This window comes from Lemur catta, chromosome 9, assembly GCF_020740605.2.
Source record: "Lemur catta isolate mLemCat1 chromosome 9, mLemCat1.pri, whole genome shotgun sequence".
In the NCBI taxonomy this organism is placed as follows: Eukaryota; Metazoa; Chordata; class Mammalia; order Primates; family Lemuridae; genus Lemur; species Lemur catta.
The window spans coordinates 26,503,418-26,525,474 of NC_059136.1; the positions used below are offsets into that span (position 1 = coordinate 26,503,418).

General features: G+C 46.5%; 1 protein-coding gene across 4 annotated transcripts in view; it reads left to right on the plus strand.

The window, feature by feature from the left end:
• The window catches only part of TRAPPC9 (trafficking protein particle complex subunit 9), a 600,839-nt gene that overhangs the window by 388,971 nt on the left and 189,811 nt on the right, over positions 1–22,057 (plus strand). The gene's annotated exons all lie outside the window — the stretch shown is intronic.

Sequence of the window (22,057 nt, forward strand, 5' to 3'; positions counted from 1 at the left end):
ATCTCATTTTACCCAGTACAAGAGCTATGGGTAGAAATGTATCCCTAGCAGCACGGAGGAGGAGCAACATGCTCCTAGAGGAAGAAAGGATGGAAATAATATTATTAGACTTAGCATTTCCCATGTGAAATCATAGTCAATCCTCATAATATCCTCATGTGGGAGATTTTGTCCTCATTTTATATTAATAGATAAGCAAACTGAGTAAGTTGATTAAAGTCACTTAGAGGCAACCACGTCTGTCCCATGCCAAGGCTGTGCCTGGCTGCACCATGTGCCAAGGGGAGGTAACTTGTGAGCTAAGTCTGGAGTGGTGCAGGAGAGTCTGGAGCAGGGTGGGCAGGGACCAATTCTGTTTATTTCCCCTCTGTCTGCTCCGTGTGACCTTCAGTAAGTTGCATTGAGCATCGTGAAGACCAACTCCAGCCAGCAGAAGAAAGGGTGAGGCAGAGAAACAAACTGGATCTTTGGCTTCTAGGGTGTTCATTTGTTCAGTCAACAAATATTTCCTGAGTGTCTACCAGGTGTAAGGCTTTGCTGGGAGTGAGGGTGGTGAGTAAGTGTGGTACTGCTTGTGCTTTCACAGCACTGATATTTTGGTATGGGGGGAAAAGCACACACACAGCAGTAGTGACACAGTGCGAGGAGAGTTGAAAGCACATAGGAGGGTACCCAGCCCAGGCTGGGGGGCAGAAGAGGGTGGCTGGGAAGGCTTCCCGGAGGAAGGATGTTAATATGGAACATGTCTGAGTTTGCTTGGGCTGCTATGACAAACACCATAGACTTGGTTGGCTTATAGACAACAGAAATATGTTTCTCACAGTTCTGGAGGCTGGAAGTCCAAGATCAAAGTGCTGGCAGATTCTGTATCTGGCAGGGCCCCACTTCCTTGTTCATAGATGGAGCCCTCTTGCTGTGTCCTCACATTGGAGAAGAGGCAAGGGGTTTTTCTTGAGCTAGCTTCATAGGGATGCTGATCCCAGTCATGAGGGCTCTATCCTCATGTGCTAATCATCTCCTACTACCATCACCTTGGGGGTTAGGATTTCAACATATAGATTTTGAGGGAAACAAATATTCAATCCACAGCAGGACATGGCAGACATGCTGGAGTTAGCTAGGGCCAGAGTGGAAGGGGAGAGCCGTGCAGGCAGAAGGAGCAGTGAGCTGCAGAGAGGGGTGTGGGGGTGGGTGTATGCAGTGGTAGCAGGGAAGGGTTGTTCACAGACTCTGAGTAGTCACATGTTTCAAAATTAGAAAGACCACTCCTGTCACCATTATTTCTTAGAGATATCTTCTTAATCTTATAATTTAAAATATTAATAGAACATTTAATCAAATGAGTGCAGAAAGTGCTTTTCTACCTTCCTAATCTCTTCTTTAAAAGGTCCTTTGGAAATTAGTGACTCATCTCTCAGCTTGTGAGTTTCTGTGGCGTGCTTGATGCCTCAGTTCTGTAATTAAGGACCATTAGTTAACTTCACCCTTGCCCAACATGCTTTGTGATGCCTGGCATGTAGTGATTATATTTCCCGGGCTCCACACCTTCAGACATGACACTCAACACGCTGTCCCCAGTCATGCAGCTGGAGGCCAATATTAACTTTCATTTCGATCCCAGGAGTGGTGTCATGCAAGACCACTTTCACAGACCTGGCTTCTGTAATCCTCACAGTGGTTCTGCAGAGTACGGGCTTTGCACCCGTTTTCCGCGGTGAGTCAGAGAAGATGAGGCTTGCCAGGGGGCGTGCAGTCAGTTGGAACTGGCACCTGGCTGCCCAGCGCCAGCCGCCTTTCACTACCACAGGCCTCTCCGCAGGAGTTACCCATAAGTCTTGAGGCTGTGTCACACAGAACTGGACATTCCTCCTCATCCAGTTTCAAGGGCTGACCGGAAACAGGAGAAGGCTTTTCTGAATGAAACAGCATGAACTTTCTCAAGAAGATATAGTGTCAACAGCAGCAAATTTACTGGAAAATTAAGATATGATAATTATTGTGTTTTTTTGTTTAATTATCAAACCATTAAAATTAAATTTTGTGACAACCCTCATTTATGCATAAATCTCTTTATAATTTATGGTAATAGATGTTATCTCATTACATGCTTCAAGATACCCAGTTTAATTCCATCCTCCCTCTCTGCAGAGGCACTGTGTTCAGAGAATGCATCCAAACACCGTCACAGCTGGAGAGATTTATTGCTGGGAGGGTCTGAGGGGATCAGCTCTGTCATCTGTCTTGATAGTGCACCCTTGTGGATCAGAGAGTGGCTTTGGTGCAAGAGGGACAGGGAAGAGCTCCCCGAGCAATCTACAACTTGGGGTACTCTGAAATTCTCCTTGAGGATTTCTGCGCAGTCTCATCTCCTTGGGGTTATGCTGTTGTCTCACATTACTGTTTATCCAAGCCTAGCACAGCCCCGAACTCAAATATCCAGCTCTCTCTCTCAACTGTCTCTTTTTGTTTTTGATTTAATTCCTTGAAGTATTTCAAAGTACCTTATGAATCATGAATCATCAATGTGATACTTAATTGTTTGGAGCCCAGTTTTATTGCTAGTTGTTATTTAGCCTTATTTATATTATTTTAGCATTTCTCAACCCCTCTGTGTTCCCTTCTGCAATCCTTCTGAAATGCAGATGATTTTCTTTTGATTTTCTAGGTACCTTGTTTTTCATCTAAAAGGAAAACAGGAGAGTCCTTCAGAAACTTAGCTTAACAACAACAACTACCACCCTACAAACTTAGCTTCTAGAAACAAGGAGAAATCATTTTGATGTGCTCTTGTCCCTTCAACTGATTGTAGGGGAAACAGAGGCTCAAGTTAATCTAGCAAGCCCTTGGCAGACAGCTGTTAGAAGCCAGGGCTCCTGATTCCCTGTCTGGGGTCTCTACCATCCTACACTGCCTCCCTACTAATTACCAGTTTTAAAGTTTTCCTAATAGAAACCCAGATGGCTCTTGAATCAATAGGAGCCTCCGAATGATTAATAGGCAGAGGGAAGAAATGTTAGAGTTCAGCCTAGAGAAGCAATTTGATTTGAGAAATTCAATACTTTGGAAGATGCAGTGGTTTGCTGACTCAGATGACAGGAGAAATTCTTTTTTGTGAGAAAAGAAAAATACATTTATTTGATTGGGTCTCCGTACACTGTGCAGCGTTTTGTTCCTCAGAAGTCTTAGATATGAGGTTTTCCTTCTGGTTTTTTTCCTCTGTTGTTCTTGAGTGGCCTCTCTAGTGGGGACATGCCCAGAGCCTTTCCTTAGCCTATGGGAGGTGTGTCGCACGTGGCTCATCCTACACGTGCCCCTCCTTGTCTGCAGATCAGTGTTCTGCTGCTTACTCTGCTGGACAGAGGCTGAACGAGCACAGCCTGATCCCCCCACCCCGTCATGTAGCTGGGACCATAGGCGTGAGTCTCCATGCCTGGCTTTTGCCTACTTTTTAAAACCGGTTTGGTAGTGTCCTTGTTATTGAGTCATAAGAGTTCTTCATATATTGTGTTTGCAAGCCCTTTATCAGATATATGATTTGGAAATATTTTTTCCCAGTCTATTGTTTGTGTTTTCCTTGACAGTCAGCAGAAGTTTTAAATGTTGATAAAGTCCAATTTATCAATTTTTGTAATAGATTGTGCTTTTGGTGTCATATCTAAGAAAAGTTTACATAACGTAAAGTCACAAATATTTTCTCCTATGTTTTCTTTATAGTTTATGTCTGACATTTAGGTCTGTAATACATTTTGAGCTAAATATTTTTTGTGTATGATGTGAGTTAAAAGCTTTTTGTTGGATGTAGATATCCAGTTGTTCCAGGACCTCATTGTAAAGACACTGTCCTTTCTCCACTGAATTGCTTTAGTGCCTTTGTCTAAAGTCAGCTGACCATAAATGTGAAGGTTATTTTCAGAGATTGTTAGGACAGAGGGCAGCTGATGGACCTGGAAGGGTGGGCTGACAGAGTGGGGCGAGGGGGCAGAGCCTGAGCACAGGTGAAGACGGGGAGGGAGAGGCTGTCTCGGGGTGGTGGGTGTGTCCTGTGCACTGGGTCCTAATGCTGGTGCTGATCTGGGAGTGTGTGGGGAGATGCCAGGCTGAGGGAGATTGAGCTTTATTGTATTTTTTAATGAGGCATTTGCAGAAAGTTTTTGAAGAGGATGCCTTGGCCTTGGTCTTGGTCATATGGGGTTTGTGCGTGTTCACCTGCAGCATAAATGACCACTTCTCTGCTTGCTTGAAACCTTCCCATTACAGCTGTGGTTCTCAAAGTGTGGATCCTAGACCAGCAGCAGCACTGTCACCTGAGAACTTGCTAGAAATGCAGATTCTTGGGTCCCACCCCAGTCTTTCCCCAGAAGAACACATAAACTGGGGTCCCCGCCTGCCTCTACACACCGTGGTCTTTAAGCTGCTTTTGCACATCTGCAAGAGAGTGTTGTTCACAGTGAGAAACAGCACACGTGACAAGCACCTGGGAGGAGTCAGTGCAGTGGGTGGCGTGGGGCATGTTTTGCTACCTTCTTCTGTGGCGATGCCTTGATGGGCCAGGGGCCCTCACTCGCTGGATGTCACGGTAGGAACCTTGAACTCAAACCAACCTGAGTTTAGTGACTTAATTTACTTAACCTCTCTGTGCTTTAGTTTCCACATCTGCAGAATGGAGACTCTATTATCTACTTCTCTGGGTTGCTGTGAGGTTTCTGTGAAGTGACGCGGATGTATCCATGGTGGGCACTCGGTGTAATAAATGTGGAGTCTTCTCTACAAGTGCTGCAGGTGCTGGGGTGGGCGGACGTTGAGTTTTCCCATCATTGGATGGTGTAAGAAGAACCTGTCAGGTGGCAGAGACATCATCTTGGGAAATCCCGCCCTTCCTGGGAGACTGTATATCCAAGCTCTTGAGATTCTAAGACCCGAAGACACAGTTTCCATTTTATGTTATGTTTTGCCTGTAACTTGTCTCTGTTTAAACACTCGTTTCATCTTAAGTATTGATGCAGAAGTCTAGCCGGGGCGAGCTGTGAGTTGAGCCTCTTGTTTTCTCAGACTCCCCATCCATCTCTCAGCCAAGCAGGCCTGGGGGAGAAACACAAGCCTGAGTAATCACGAGCTCCGTTCCTCACCAAGGCCCTGGGTAATGGAGTGTGGCCCCAGTTCCTGTGCGGGAGGATAAGGCGGTTCTCCCACTCCCACCTGTTTCTATGTTGCTCAGCTGTTGCTCACATGCAGTTTATCCTTATGGCTCATTTCTTCCTCTTTGGCGGCCCACAGGGTGCCTGGGGGAGGCTAGTGGGGACTCGGGAGGGCAGCAGTGCCCTGGAGGGCTGGGTGTGCTTATGCACGTTGAGGTTCAGGAGTGGGTCTGCCAGGGAGGCTGCTGGAGCAGTTTCGGGGCCTGGCCCTCACCCGTCTCCTACCACAATAGCTGTTCAGACAAGTGTGGTTTCATCAGTGCCTTCAGTGTCAGCGACTCTAGAGGCAAAAACCACTTTTGTGCATTTGGCAGTTTTCTAATTTCACAGAAATTTCTCAATGATTTTTATTTACATTCATATCCTCTCTTCTCGGTATAACACTGCAACTTTTTCAGTTTGGTCACTTGTCTGGGTTGGGCCTGGGTACATAGGTTGACTTGCTGACCTCATGGTCACTCTGGGAGCAAGCAGAGGCTGGTGGGCAGTGTGACCAAAGGATTTTTATCTGTTCTTGAGTATTTTTGAGAATGACATGGAAACAATGATAACAGAAGTACTTTTGCAGGGACAACAGGACTAAACCCAGACTGTCCGGGGAATGCCAGCATATGGCCACCGTGCCACCAGGTTGACTGCTCAGCTGCGGACATGTGGCTGCGTGCACTGACTCCTCATCTTAGAACTGTCCTCTTGGATGGACGTCTCAAAGGCCAATCTACATTGGGTCCATCTCTGCACATGCCTGTTCAATATCTGCTTATGCAGGAAGGCAATACCGAAACTTATTTTCCTTGTTATAAAAGCATGCACCATAAAAAATAGTGGCTCTTTTATTCCCCCTGGACTCTGGTTGTTGAAACCATTTCTTCCTCCTCTCCTTACTCCATTGGGTAAGCTCAGGACAGAAAAGAGAACCTGGTTGTCTTCCTTCAGAGGCACTTAGTTAGAGGAAACACGGCTGCTGTGCCTTCATGCTGCCTCCCAGACAAGGGGAGGCCCTGGCCAGGGCCTGGGCCAAATGTCAGGCACGGAGAGTTTGAACTTGGATCTTTTTTCGCTCTGCCTCACCTGTGAGCATCTTGGTGATGGAGGGGAAAAAAAAAAAAACAAAAAACTTTTGCATCCTCCATGTTGTTTTAAAGAAATTCTTTGGGGTCTGAAGTTGTCGCTCTCTGTTATCTCAGGGGTCTAGCCTCAAATGCTACAGTTTGGTGGAAGGACAGATAGAAAATGTTTTGACCATGATATTAGAGACCTGTGTTGAGTCATGGCCAGGGCTACGGCATGGGGACATAGGTTGTGGCAGAGGAGTCTGAAACCTCTCCTGCATTCTGCTTGGGAGGCTGTCAGGGCTGTGTGCTGGCTTGGAGGCGAGAAGGCTCTTCTCTAAGTGGGCTGCCCAGAGGGAGTAGAGTTTCTCAGAGGGGCACACCTGTTAGTGGACAGGAGGATTCTGTGTGCTCCCGGAGTCCTAGGTAGATCCTCCCAAAATGTCTTTTCATCATCTTAATTCAAATCTGTTCCTATGAGAAAACTTTGGTAAAAACAAGTATAAAGAGTTGTTCCGTCTAGCGCCACCTCCCCATGATTGAGTCTCGGGCTCACCCCCACCTCAGTGTTGTGCTGTGGGTGTTTTATAAGCCGAGAGAGATAAAATTATTTGTTCTCTGAAATGCATTTCGTTAACTTCTCCCCAGAGCTTTGGTGGCATGAGGGCATGAGGATGGGGTGGCAATAGGGAATGTTGGCATAGGGTACATCCTTTTATAATAAAAACCAAAAATATGTAGCTAGTGCCTTGGCATTCATTCATACCATTTATTCCACATTTATCGAATGCATGTCATCCTGCCAGGCATGCTTGGTACTGGTGAAGCAGCTGAGAACAAGGCGCAGTTCTTTGTTCAGTGCCCCGCGCCCCCAGGCAGGTGGGGGACTTGCCCAGGCAGGGGCTGCCAAGCAGGACTCATCCCTCAGCCAGCCTGGGTGGGGTCATAGGGGCGGTTTCTCTGTGGACGTGGCCTTCAAGGGTGATATACGGGCCAGAGGAGCTAGGCTGATGGAGTTAGGGTGGCGGGTTGCTTAGGCAGAGAAGACAGCCTATCCCAGGCCAGGAGGTCAGGGAGGGGGTCACACTGGATTCTGCAGGCTGGAGGCTGTTCAGACCTGGGGTCAGAGGGCAGAGTAGAGTCTGGGGGAGACTGCAGAGGCAGCAGGGCCCAGGAGCCAAGGTCAAAGCTGGGTCTCTTGTGAGGGAAAGGGGTGGTTATGAGAGAGCAGGAGGATGAGGGGATGAGATTGGCCTTTCAGGAAGAGCCTGGAAGTGGGTGAGGGCCAGTGGGAGCTAGTCTAAGGGTGGGTCACAGTGGCTGGGACTGGGGTGCTATTTGGTGCAGAGAGAAGAGGCTGATTCCACAGATCCTTGGGAGGGAGGAAGAATTGGCAGTATTTGTGGGTGTGGGGTGTGGAGAAAGAAAGGATGGTTCTGATTTGGGCATCTGTGTGGGTGTGTTGCCATTCACTCACTTGGGGAAGGGAGGAGTTGGAGCTGGGGAGGGGTAGATTCCACAGAGGGCAGAGGTTGTACAACCACCTGGCTCCTCTCCCTTCAGGGTATAGCTGCCTCCCTGTGACACCAGAAAGGTTGCACTGTGGCCCTGGACAGAGAGCACTGGGTGGGCGTCACAGGCCTGGCTTCACTTAGGTCCAGTCCAGCCAGCTGGGCCCTCCATTAGGTCCCATGACAAAACAGAAGTAGGGCTGACTATAAGCTGCAAGGCACCCGGAAAATATGAACCTTTTTATTCCCTTTCCTCCTGTGAGTTAGACTGTGGGGAAGGCAGAGGGAGGCCGAGCTCCTCTCCCATTTCCTGGGAATGGGGCCTTTCTCTGGAGAGCCAGAGGGACCTCAGGCTCCTGGGACCTGGGTCCTCCCCACCCGGTCTCCCTTCCTGCCTCCTTTCCCTCTGTCTCCCCCTCCTCACCCTCCCCTCCCTCCTGTCCATTTCTGAGTTTCCCAATGCCTCTTGTGTCCCAGGTTCCATAATTCCCAACTTCCACCTACCATCTCATTTGACAGGCCAGTGGAGTCGTGAGCAGCACTGGGGATCAGTAGAGGCTGTAACCCACTTCTGGTGGCAGAGGTGGGACCTGGACTGCTGTCTGTGGGCTCCTGATGCCCTACTCTTTCTGTTTGGACATAGCTGGCACCTCTGTTTCCTCAGTTTAGGAGACCCCCTTCAACCTCACACAGTGCTTTTCAGCCCAGGAATGGGGCCCCAACCTGCTGTGAGTTGGAGAAAGAGTAGGAAGAGAAGGATCAGGATGCTTATCGAGTCTGTGCTGTGGGGATGGCCTGAACCTGGACAGGCTGGTCCCTGGGGCCTGGGCCTGCATGGATTGGCAGGGCTGAGGTCAGTCTGAGCACTTTCCTCTTTGGGGTGCAAGTCTTGTGGAAGGCATGACGCGGTTTATGAGCAGGCTGTTTGTGGCCCAGAAAAATCACTGAGTCTTTCCTTGGACTGTGGCTTATACAACATTTTTAACATAGTTAGAGAAATATTTCAGTGTTGAGAACTGGCTAGGAACTTGGGTAACGAGGCAGTGTCACAGAGCAAGGTGCTTGCCTATTAGAACCCTTGGCGGGAATGAGGCTGGCATAATGGAGTCATTTAATTTGTGTTTGTTTAGAAAGTCTTTGTGAAGTTACATTAACTTAAAAGACCTATTAGCCACTGGAATCTGCCCAAGATAGACACAGTAAAACCAGCCATGTCAGAGGAGAGCCTTTTTTGGCTTCTAGAGCTTGAACCTTAATGCCTGTAGACACTGGAGGAGAAGGGGTACTCCAAGGCTTTCTGCACTGACCATTTGCTGACACCTTTGTACTATAGGAGTTCATGTTGTATAGGCCGTCAGTGTTAGCAGAAGGTTTTCAGATCTGTCATATCGCCTCTGTGGTCCTTATCGTATCCACCTGAGGAAACTGAGGCTTGGTGAGGTCAGGCCACATGCCCCGGGTGGTACTGCTGGTCTGTGTCTGACCCAGGATTTGAACTGAGGCCGTAAGAAGCCTACTATGGTGAGCTCCATCACACTTTGCTTGCTTGTTCACCCCAACTATGAATCAAGTCATTACCAGGTGCCAAGCTGTGTGGCAGGCCCTGGAGATGTAGATAGTCAAAGGACGGTGGCTTTGGGACCTCAGGGTCTGATGGGAGGGACAGACTGCACTGCAGATAAGCACAGCATGTGGGGCCCTCCAGCCTGGCCGGCACTCTGGGTGGGAGGCATCTGACGGGCTGCATTCTGTCTCATCCCTGAAGCAGAGATGCTGAATCTCAAAGTGTGAGAACAGACATTTGCCCCTTCTGGGCCATGTTGTCTACTGCCTTCGCCGGTCTTTCAATGTGGAGTGACTGCATTAGACATGCACAGTCTGTGTGCTGTGTGTTTGGAGATACATGCCTATGTTTTCACATGCCTGCACACACACATGAAATGAATGTTACTATCTGTGGATTCTTGCTGTTGTGGCTCATGGGTGTGTCTGAAGTCCCGTTGTATTAATAGCTGATATTCTCTCCACTTAACAAACGGTGGAAAGGTCATGGCTGTCAGGGCATCAGAGACTGGGTCAGATTCCTCTCTTCCTATGTTTGCTCAGTGCATGGTCTTGGGTAAGTTACTTAACCTCTCTGAAATGTGAGTGATGACAATACCATCCTTGCTAGGTTGGTGTGAGGATTAACTGAGTGAATAACTCTTATGTCCCCAGCACAGTGCCTGTCTAGTATGTAGTAACTGATCTGTAAATGGTAGTTGGTTCTCTTTCCTTGGAGAACTTAGAGTACTCTTCTGTATTAGTATTATAATACATCATTCTGGAGAGGAGAAAGGGTAAAAAAATCCTCATTTCAGATGAGGATTGCAATGAGTAGACGGCATCTACCTTGAGGATGGGTGACTCTGAATGTACACGTCACTTGTCTGCTATCGACATGATTCAAGCCCAGGCTGGTCTGTCCCAAAGGCCTGCTGAGTCCTGATGTCCCCTCTGGCTTTGTTCTCCCACCTGATCTCAGGGTTGTCTTGGAGATCCCCAAGATCCCAGGACTATAGGAGATAGACTGGGCTTCCCATCCTGGGAAATAACGTAAGAGTCTTGGTAGTGGGAGCTGTTTCCAGGACTTACAGGGACCAGGGGATATGCAGTGAGATACTGAGCAGACAGCTGAGCAGAGGGGAGATCGCTGGGCCATGGAACAAAGACTGCAGGTTTCTCAGCTGGACGTGATACAAGAGCATACAGGAGGACTGTTGTGCGTTTCTGAAAGCCAGAAACAATGCATGCTCTTTCACTTCTTTCATTGTACCATTTTCAGTTGTTGTTCCACAGCAAAAGGAAAAAACAAAGAAAAAATGCTGGAACAGTACAGCCTATAGTGTTGTGGGGGCTTGAGGTCATGAATAGCCAATCCTCTTCCAACTTCCTGGAGGGCCCTGCCCACACTCAATCTGTCTAATCATATTTTCATCCTTTAGGACTCCTGTGGGCTTCCCCACGCCACTGCGGTCAAGGACTCCTACCGTGCTTGTTCTCATGTTCTGTATACCTCATGCTGTGTACTGTTATTTGTTTAGGTGTTTGTTTCTCCACGGGGAGCCACCTTTGGCAGGGATCCCGCCTTCATCATCTCTTTGCACTGATGCCTAGCCTAGTGCCAGTGCAGTAGGAACTGGATTGAATTGAATTGAAGCCTAATCTGTATCATTCAGTTTAGGATAATTTATTCTGCAGTAACAAATGACCTAGAATCTTAGTGACTTAAAGCAGCAAAAACATTTGTTTCTCATTTAAGTTCTGTGCCCATCACAGGTTGGTTTGGGCTCTGCTGCAGTCTGCTTTCGCTCAGTGAGCCCTGTCCTCTCTGAGGCATCCTGGTGTTGGGCAGAGGAAGCGGGGAGGGGAAAGACCTCGGGACAGCACCTGAGCGTCTTGCTGGGAAGTGGCTCCTGTCACTTCCATGCATGTGCTTTTGGCCAAACAAGTTATGCAGCTGCCAAAAAGCAATGAGGTGAGGGTGGGTAATCCTGTAGGAAGGGGCACTGAGTATTTTGGACAGTAATACAATCCACCACACTCCCTTTGCATTTAAAGGAAAACCACCATGTTTCTTAAAACCTTGTCTTCATATTTAATTTTTTGCCTTCTTAAAAGAATGCATGCTTTTTTCTTATCCTATATTAATATAATATGCCATGTTATAGTTGACGCCGTATTCTTTTACTCTTTCCTGTATTCATTCAGAAGACTTTAATGTATGCTAAGCAGCATGCCAGGTATAGTGCTGAGGTCACACAGAAATAACAGTTAACACCTGGATCAATGCATGATGACACACACGTGTACTCAGCATGTAAATGAGGAGCTTGTCATTTTCATAGGCTTAATGAGTGCCTATTAGACTTGCACTACTATGGCTAGTACAGAGAAACAGCCCAGTCTCTGCTGGCAGGAAGTTTTGTTATAGTGGCATTTATTGACATCCAGCAGGTGCCAGGCATCCTGCTACCTGTAGCCCTGAAGAGGAGGTAACTTCATACCTATTTTACAAATGAAGAAGCTGAGACTGAGAAAGAGTTAAAAACGAAATGAAAAGCAATAGGATATTCTGGAAGGAGGAGCAAACTTGGGCCTGTGTGCTCCACTGCGCGATGCTCCACTGCCACAGGAGCCAGTGCTGGGTAAGGGTGCAGGGTGTGTCCCGTGGGAGCGGAGAGCAGGGTCTGAGAGCTGAGTTGGGAAAAGGCCCAGCCCTGCTGTGAGAGCTCCCTGCCCCGTCAGAGAGAGGGGCGAGCAGGGCCCGGAGTGGTCCTGTGTTCCTACCATGCCAGGTGCCCAGGAATCTGGCAAACTAGGATGTGGGTGCAGATCATTTGGCATCTGGTCTCCTGCTCTGGGGTCATGTAGTATGACCTTGCCCTGTGTCCACCTCCCCTCTAGGATTGGAGACTATGAAGCCAGGGACCTTGTCTTTATGTCCTGCATGCTCACCTCTGACAGAGGCTGGCTCAGAGGAGGTGTTGCATAAGCACTGGCTGAACAGAACTCTACTTCGTGACTTCATGGAAATGTTCTATTTAGAAGTTGTTCTTAAAATTGGTAGATACTGAGGACTTTTTTTCCCTTTAAAACTCCCTTCAGCTAGGACCTGGCGTTGTGCTAGAAGGCACTGTAATATATGCTGCCCAGCGCTCCGAGATGTCAGTCGGCCTTGCTTCCTTCACTTCTGTTTGCTGGTGATTAGGTTAAAGGAAGTGCTTTTACTTCCAATTAGTTGTTCCTCGTGGACATACTGCACATTTTGCACATAGCTGACTCTCCATCTATCATGGAGCTTCGTCACTCCCCTTTGTGATTCTTCTCTATTTTTAAAAAGTAATTGCACTGTTTTGTGTTTGCTCCTTGTGTTTGGGGGCTGTCTCTGGAATAGGAAGCAGAGGTTATGGTTGATGAATGCTGATTGACACCTGGGTATCCAAGTCTCAGCTGGCGTCTGCTGGGGTTCATGGAGACTGGGAGGCCAAGCTGCTTTGCCTTGGAAACCTTTGTTCTTTGTTCTTGATAAATTTTATGACTATTAAAAATTCATGAATGTGTCATTTTCTGCCAAATGAGATCTCAGGACCACCTTGTTAGCCCCAGTTCTGCAGCTCTGTGCACTGAGACTCCTGATTCCCCATGAGAAGGATATGCAGACCTGAGTCTGTTCAGGGGAAGACAAAGGGGTGGGTGGCTGAGTGCCCTGGGAGCTGCTGCAGCACCCTAGGGTTTTAGCCTGGAGAAAAGGCAATTTTTCAAGGGTTGTCATGTGGGGAGAATCTGTAACCTTAGAGAGCACAACAAGGCCTAGTATTTCAAGTTACAGAGGGCACATTTCAGATTATACCAGAATATTCTGAGTTATTCTTTTCCATTGAACAATATTTCTAAATGCCCGTGTGAGTCTGCAGTTGAACTGGGGACTGCCTTGTATTATAGTTACAAGTATGTAGAAGGTAGGTGGCAGCCCCTTCCCCAGGGACCTCCTGGACTAAGGGACCAAGACAGCAAGTCCACGGAGTAATGTCAGCCTGGGCAGACTGAGTGCAGACTCAGCCCCGGGAGCTGCGGACAGTCCAGCTGCTCCAGCCTGCCCTGCATCCACAGGATCAGTATGAGAGTGGAGCTTCCAGTTGTGTGCAGAGCGATGGAATCAATTAGTTACTGTTTGGGTAATTTTATGGACAGCATTTCTCTCCAGCTTTTCTTGATTGATCTTCTCAAGCACATATATTAATAACAGCACTGAAGTCAAAGCTCCTTGGTAGAAATGTTTAGTTTTTTAGGGAAATTAAAAATCTAGCCTCCATCAAATGTTTTTCCCCAAATTTGCTGAGTGCTTGAAGTTACACAATCTTGCTAGATTTCCCCTCCATTTCATCTTTTAATGTTTTCTTGAAAAGCTATTATATTATTTTGGAGATGCAGTTCTGAATATTTGCAATGATTGTTTTGGAAAATGCCTTTTATGTCCACTAAACTTTGGAATGTTAACATTGGAAGGGCTCTTTGAGATACAACCAGTTCAGACCCCCATTTCACAGAGGAGCACCCTGAGGCTCAGAGAAAGCAGAGTGGCTTTTTCAGGACCTGGTTGATTTGATGTTTATAAACAGAGTAGCTATTGTAGTTCTCCAACTAAATTCATATGAATATTGCCCAAGTCAAATATTGATATCTTAAAGTTTATATAGTACTTAACGTACATAATACAAATTTGAAGCATGAAATTTAAAAATAAAAATTGTTTTTCCTCCCCCCTCAATAAAAAATCAAAAAACAGATCTGTTCAAAGAGCCCAGAGTAGAACTTCATTTTCTGATTCTTAGATCACAGCTGTTTCATCCCATGGCAGTGGATTCTCAGCAGGGGGTTGAGTCAGGGCTTGCTGAATCCACCCTGTGTCTCTCCTTTTGTCTGTCAGTCTGGAGAATCACTGCTAATCCTCCTGGGCTGCTCCCGGCATCTTCTCTGCCCCGAGGCCTTCCCTGGCCTCTGGACATGCATCCTTTCTTCTCTGTGTCCTACAGTTCTTCCACCCACCCTGTCCCTGTGCCATTATGTCATGTCCCCCAATAGATGGGGGCACCAGGAACAGGGGCCATACCTCATTCATTTAATCTGTCCACAGTGCCTGATGCAGTGGCAAGTGGTTAGCTTGTGTGGGAGGCAGAATAATGCCCCCCACCCCCTCAGATGGGCACACCTTAATCCCCAGCACCTGTGCATGGCAAATAGGAAGGGACTTTGCAGATATAATTAAGTTATGCACCTTGGGATGGGGGGATCTTGGGTCATCTGGGCAGGCCCAATGTCATCACAGGGTCCTTATAAGGGAAAGAGGGAGGGTAAGAGTCAGAAGGAGGCTGGAGGGATGCTGGGCCATGAGCCAAGGAATGCCGACAGTCTCTAGCAGCCGGAAAAGGCAAGGAAGCAGATTTTCCCTCAGAGCTTCCAGAAGGAACACAGCCCTGCTAACTCATTTTCAGACCTCTGACTTTTAGGGCTATAAAATAATAAATGTGTTGTTTTAAGTTGCTAAGCTTGTGGTAATTTGGTATAGCAACAATGGAAAACTAATAGAAGTAAGAGTGAAGTGTTTCTCAGCCTGCACATTAAATATTATGTAGTGAGGTTTAATTTTTCATATACCTTTGGTTAAAATGCATAGAAATAAATCACAGTACTATTTCCCTGCACCCCAGTGGATCATATACTCTACCTTGGAGCTACTGCACCAAATCGTGGCTGACAGTGTGACCACCTGCTTTGTACCAGCCCATGGTAGGTATCTAGAAAGAGTGTATATAATTCTAATAATATGGGTAGATTCACTCCAGGTTCCACAGATAAGGGCTGAGGTTCAGAGCAGTTAAGTAATTTACCTGTTTTTACTTAATATTTTACTCATTCACTCATTCCTTCCACAGTGTGTATTGAGGGCCTGCCAGGTTACGTACAAACCACCATTGTAGGTGCTGGGGGTTTGACAGTGAACCAGAGGCCAGGTGTGGTAGCTCACACCTGTAATCCTAGCACTTTGGGAAGCCAAGGTGGGAGGATTTCTTGAGCTCAGGAGTTTGAGACCGGCCTGAGCAAGAGCTGAGACACCATCTCTACTAAAAATAGAAAAATTTGATAGGTACAGTGGCATGTGCCTGTACTCCCAGCTACTCAGGAGGCTGAAGCAGGAGGATCGCTTGAACCCAGGGGTTTGAGGTTGCTGTGAGCTATGATGACACCACTGTACTCTAGGCAGGGCAATAGAGCAAGACTCTGTCTCAAAAAAACCAACCAAACAAACAAAAAAACCCCCAAAACAAAAAATCAACACAACAACAACAACAAAAAGAAACCAGTGAACCAGAGCTGGGTCTCTGCTCCCCTGGGGGCTTTCATTAGCTACCATCCTGTTTTGGGTGATGAGATTTGCTCTGCAGGAAAGCAGAGGCAGGGCAGGAGAGGGGCAAGACAGAAGCAGAGTCACAAAAGTACATGGGGGTATGTGGAGTTGACTCAGAGCCAGGGTGGCACAGGGGCTTTCAGCAGAAGGTCTGACACTGACTGATGTCATTGAGGGATTAGCTGGTAGGTCCAGAAACTGGGTTTTAAACCCAGATCTTATTGGCTTCCGTACCTGGCAACTATCTTTACATCTGGTGCTTCCAGAAGCTGCTGTCTGTGCTTGCGTTGCTGGATGTGGTGCCTCAAGTCGTGGGCTTTGAGGATGTTAATCAGGGTATATTTTTTTCCGTTTCTTCCTTGTTCTCCCAGTGGCATTGCTCCCTATAGCCCACAGGTATGTAGGAACTTTTGGAGGGATGGGGTACATCACCTTTTAATTGAAGGCAACACAACTCATTCTCCTTTCAGGGCCTCAGGTCATGTTGATCCCTCTTCCTTTCACTTTTAGATGTTCTATCATGAAATGTTCAGGTTTTCATGAAAGTAAGCACATCTTCATGCCGCATCCTTACTGTATAGCCACTTGACACTGACACAGAGCCTTGAAAGCCTTGGAGTCAGTGAGGGGTTCCCTCCTGGGAAGCTCTTGTAATGAAAAAATACCTAAACTACAGTCCAAGTCTTAAATACAAGGATGCTTATTTCTATGCTATTTTTAATATAGAAACAATGGAAACAACCAAAATGTCCAACAATAGGGCATGATTAATAAATTATGGTGCATTTGTATAATTGTTATACAGCTATTGAGAAATTGTGTTTTTACAGAAGTTTTAATGCCATGCTCACTTCTCACAAGAAGGATAGTGACACCAACAGACACAGGCAGAAGAGACAAGCTCCCTAAATGTAAGAGAAAGAAGTGAAGGGGATGTTCTCCTAGACAAAGACGGCCACAGCAGGGCAGGAGACCTGGCAGTCTCCCAAGGACTTTGGACTGAGAGGCTGACCCCCCGCCCCTGGAACCTGTGTCAAGGCCTAGCTTAGGTTCACCCCGCATTTATTCCTGCAACATGGATAAATGTTCAACTTAATACATGAACAAGGTAGGACATGAAATGGTATTTAGAATATAATATATAGTAAATAAAAATCAACCAACATAAACAATGTGTGTACATGTACGTGTAGCTGGAAGGAAATGCAGCAACATGTTCCCAGGGAGAGAATCATGGGTGATTTTTCTCCTGTATTTTTCAATTTTTATAATGGGCATGTAGTATTATTATTTGACATGTATACAAGCTATGTAAAAAACACCCTTTACCACATTGTATTACAATGTGCCGTTTGGTTTTTGAAGCATGATCATGCTCATTTATCCCATTTTTATTGTTTTGTGTTTGCTTTTGGGTTTGCTCACTTTTTATTATTTATTTCTTCTAATTTCAGCGTATTACGGGGGTACAAATGTTTAGGTTACATATATTGTCTTTGCCCCATCCAAGTTAGAGCTTCAAGTGTGTCCATCCCCTAGACGGTGCGCACCACACCCATTAGGTGTGAATATACCCATCCCCTCCTCCGCCCTCCCACCTGCCTGACACCTGATGAAAGTTACTACTATATGTGCACATAAGTGTTGATCAGTTAATACCAATTTAATGCTGAGTACATGTGGTGCTTGTTTTTCCATTCTTGTGATACTTCACTTAGTAGAATGGGCTCCAGCTCTATCCAGGATAATACAAGAGGTGCTAGATTACCATTGTTTTTTGTGGCTGAGTAGAACTCCGTGGTATACATATTAATCCACTCATGTATTGAGTTAGGTTGCTTCCACATCTTTGGAATTGTGAATTGTGCTGCTATAAACATTTGAATACAGATGTCTTTTTTTTCTTTGGGTAGATGCCCAGTAATGGGATTGTTGGATCAAATGGTAGTTCTACTTGTAGCTCTTTGAGGTATCTCCATATTACTTTCCACAGAGGTTGTACTTGTTTGCAGTCCCACCAGCAGTGTATGAGTGTTCCTATCTTTCCACATGCATGCCAGAATTTGTTGTTTTGGATCTTTTTGATAAAAGCCATTCTCATTGGAGTTAGGTGATATCTCATTGTGGTTTTGATTTGCATTTCCCTGATGGTTAGAGCTGTTGAGCATTTTCTCATGTGTTTTTTGGCCATTGGTCTATCTTCTTTTGAAAAGCTTCTGTTCCTATCTTTTGCTCACTTTTTAATGGGGTTGTTTGATTTTTCCTTGCTGATTTCCTTGAGTTCTATATAGATTCTAATTTTTTAGCCCTTTATCGGATGTGTAGCATGTGAATATTTTCTTTCATTCTGTAAGTTGTCTGTTTGCTCTCATGATAATTTCCTTGGCTGTGCAGAAGCTTTTTAATTTGATCAGGTCCCATTTATTTATTTTTGTTGTTGCTGTGATTGCCTTTGGGGTCTTCCACATAAATTATTTCCCTAGGCCAATGTCTATAAGAGTTTTTCTAATATTATCTTCTAGAATTCTTATAGTTTCATGCCTTAGATTTAAGTTATCCACCGTGGGTTGATTTTTGTGAGAGGTGAAAGGTAGGAGATCCTGATTTTGTCTTCTACATGTGGCTATCCAGTTTTCCCAGCACCATTTATTGAATAAGGATTCTTTTCCCCAGTGTATGTTTTTGTCTGCTTTGTCAAAGATTACGTGGCTATATGAGGATGGTTTCATATCTGGGTTCTCAGTTCTGTTCCATAGTCTATGTCTCTATTCTTATGCTAGTACCATGCTATTTTAGTTACTATAGCCTTATAGTATAGCTTGAAGTCTGGTAAATTGATGTCTCCTAGTTTGTTCTTTTTGCTTGAGATTGCTTTTGCTTGAGATCAAGACCTAGGTTTATGGGATCTGGCCTACAGGCCTCTCCCCCAGGCCCTGGAGATCAATCCCTGACCCTACCAGGGAGAAGAATGCTGGTCTCAAGTCACTCACATGGTGTCCAAGCTGGATAGACGTCCCTGTGTCTTGGGGTTTGCCCTGTTCTGCTGGAGTCACCAGGCAAGCAGCACTGGGGAGGGCCCGTGGGTAGGGAGCTCACAGTCCTAGTACCCCTCAGTCTGCTGCAGGGCCCCGAAAGGAAAGGTCCCGTTCCCTGTGGATGCATCTGGGTGGTGGCTAAATTGTCTCTCTTGGCAGCCATGTGTGGGGAAGGGGAAGGGCAGAATGAAGCATTGTGGTGCCTGCTGATGGGCTGGGGTCTGTGGGGCAGGATGTGCCCCAAGGGAGCTGGGAGCCCAGTTCTGTGTCCACAAGAGGCTCGCCACTCACTGGCATCAGCCATCTCTGGACTGGTGTTGGCGGGTCTCTCTAGCAGCTTGGGTGCCCACCAGTAGTCCGAGATGCAAGGGAGTGGAAATTTAAGCGCTCTACCTATCCTTGTCACTGGTCTTCAAGCCTCTCAGGGTTTAGACCCTGCTGATGCCTTTCTCCTTCTAGTTCTGTTCCACAGCCACTTCCTGTGAAGTCTTCTGCAGGTTCAGGCACTCTTCCGACCCTCTTCTGATCTGTATTTGTCTGCCTGATTTTTTTTTTTTTACTTTCATCTAAAATCTTTCCTTCCTGCAGAGGCACTCTGGCTAGAAGTGTTTATTGTGCACCGTCTTGCCTTTATTCTTGGTTTGCTCACTTTTTGTCCACCAGGGATGCCGTGTATCTCCTGGGGATGTGGGAGCCTTCTATGTATTTGGGACAGACTTGAACTTGACACTTGCCCATTTCATTTTAGCTCCCATTGCAATCCAGTTACTTCCAGAGTTTCCTGCACTGCTTGGGGCTGCTTTGCTGAGCAGTTGGACATTTGCCTTGGCTGGGGGCTCTTTGGAGATCTGGAGGGATTTCCAGACTACCCATTCTGAGCCCTGAAATACAATCAAAGCTGTGCAAAAAAGAAGCATTTGATCAGTGCTCCCTTGAGGAGAGACTGTAATTCTGAAATCATTACAACCTATGCAGCTGACTGCCTTGTTTTATTGCTTCACTCATTCCCTTTCTCCAGCTATTGTGACTTGAGTTTGCTCAGCCACCAAGTCCTTCTCCAGCATCCCAGAGCAAGCGTAAGAACGTTTGCGTGTGTTACCCCAACGTGAGGAGGTATTGTTGACAGGACAGTCTCATCAGCACCTTCGGTACTGTAGGTAGCTCTCTGTAGCTGTCATGTGCAGCCCGATATCTGATGGCCAGCTGTCTGACTTGCCTCTCTCTCGGTTCATTTTGCCCCTGCCAGACCAGCCTGCAGGATGTTCTCTGTTTCTCAGCTCTACTGTTAGGCATTAGTCTCATTTTTAGGCTTCTGCCATCCGCCAGCCTAACAGGGCTCCCTGCCCTCTAGTCTGCCTGTCCATTTCAGGACTGTCACACAGATGATCTTTTCATCGCTGCTTAAAATCCTTTCAGAACTCCTCTTTACCTATACGATAAAGTCTAAATTCCTTCACATGACTGACAAGTTCACCATCTTCCCTTCCCTCCTCCTGTCTTTTCTTCAGACAGGTGTTAAGGTCACACTAGGTGCTGTTCTGGATTAAATGGCAGAAGATCTAGTCTCTGCTCTTGAAAAGTCACAGTCTAATAAGTAGGCTGATAGATAACACTTTGTAAAGGACAGGGTTCAAGGGCCCCTCTAGCTTCATCTCTTCCCATTATCTTCTTAGGTTTCTTCATTTGTTTATTTGAACTCTCATACATTTTGCGTTATAGCTAAATGTGCTAAATGAGCTGGCCAGACCAGGGTGCGTCCTATCTGTGTGGTCTCACACATGCTGTTCCTTCTGCCTGTGCCCTCACTTCTCTCCTCATCTGTCTGACGAGGTACTTTCCTCTGAGCAACTTTGCCCGACCATCCCAGACCCAGTGAGCCACTTTGTTCTTTTGTAATTTATATATATTTCCATTTTTTGTATTTAACTCTTTATAGTCTATTAATTTATTTCCACATTTGTCACCTATACTAAACTTCTTGGCTGTGGGGATTGCATTGTTTGAAACTCTCTATACCTGGAGGCTGCTCAGCACTTACTTGGTCTTCAGTAAATGCTTGCTGAATGAATGGATGAACAAAAGATAAAGAACGTCCAACATGTGTTTTTACATGTCTGGGCCTTTGCTTAGGCTCGCACTGCTTAGGAATATCTATCAAGTTTATTCTGTTGTGTTATAACCACAATTTATGCAGCACTTGATGTATTACAGGCACTGAGCCTTACTAGAATTAAGGCCCTTGAGTCTGAAACTGCCCCCACAGCTAGCCCCACCTCTGTGTAGTGGGCATGCAGCGAACCTTGCAGGGTGCAATTGTGCACACAAATGGCTTGTCTGGTCTGGGTTTTAATATGTTCTGCTGCTCTTTTTCTGTTTAAATGTCATCTCTTCTCCTTTTAAACATATACCAGGAGAAGGACATCCCGTACTGGGATCTAATGTCTCATAGTCTGCCTTGCTTGTTTTTTTCCTTCCTATCTCTGTCTCAGAAGGGCTCACAAAAGGTGTTTTCTTGTTATTTGTTTGATTGTTTTATGAAACTTGTTATTGGGGACAACTGGACCCTGAAGGCAAATCTTAAAAAGTTGGGGGTTAAGCCTCCCAACAACCTTTATTTGTCCTTCCTGACGCCTTGTGGGCATGGCTGGGAATGTAGCTTGACTTGTCCTGGAGCCCCCATGAGAGATGACCCCCCAGCGGCAGTCACTGCTGCAGAACAAGCAGGGCAGCAGGAGCTCTGTCACTCAGGGCTCTGCCTGAGCCTCCACCTGGTTGCCCATGGCATCACCATCCTCTTCACAGCTCTGGATGGCAGGCATTATTCCAGTTTGCCAGTGAGGACATTGAGGTTCGGAGAGATTGATCAGTAATGGAATGCAGCTGGAGAGGTGGAGTCAGGACTCAACACCTGGGTTTTCTGGTTGCAGTGGTCAGTGGACATGTGGAGGTCTGTTCTTTGGATGGGCCACAGACCTAGGTGGTATGAGAGTCAGCCTGCCAGAGAGTCAAGCTGACAAAAGGCATAAATAATATTGAAAGAGGAGGGGAGGCCATCCAGGACAGAAACAGAGACCACACTCTTGGGAATACTGTGTGAGCCAGGGCACAGGGCCAGGTTGACTCCCTCGGACGGCATCCTCAGGGAAGACTCACCCTGCCCAGAGTCTTATTGGACTTTTATTTTGGGGGAAGCCTTTGCGACTCTTGTGTCTAAGCTGTGGGAAGTGTAGTGGTGGTTAGAGGGGCCTCGTCGAGGGATGGGACCGTCGTAGTCTCTGTTGACAGCGGCGTGATGCTCTGTGAGCTCCAGACTGTG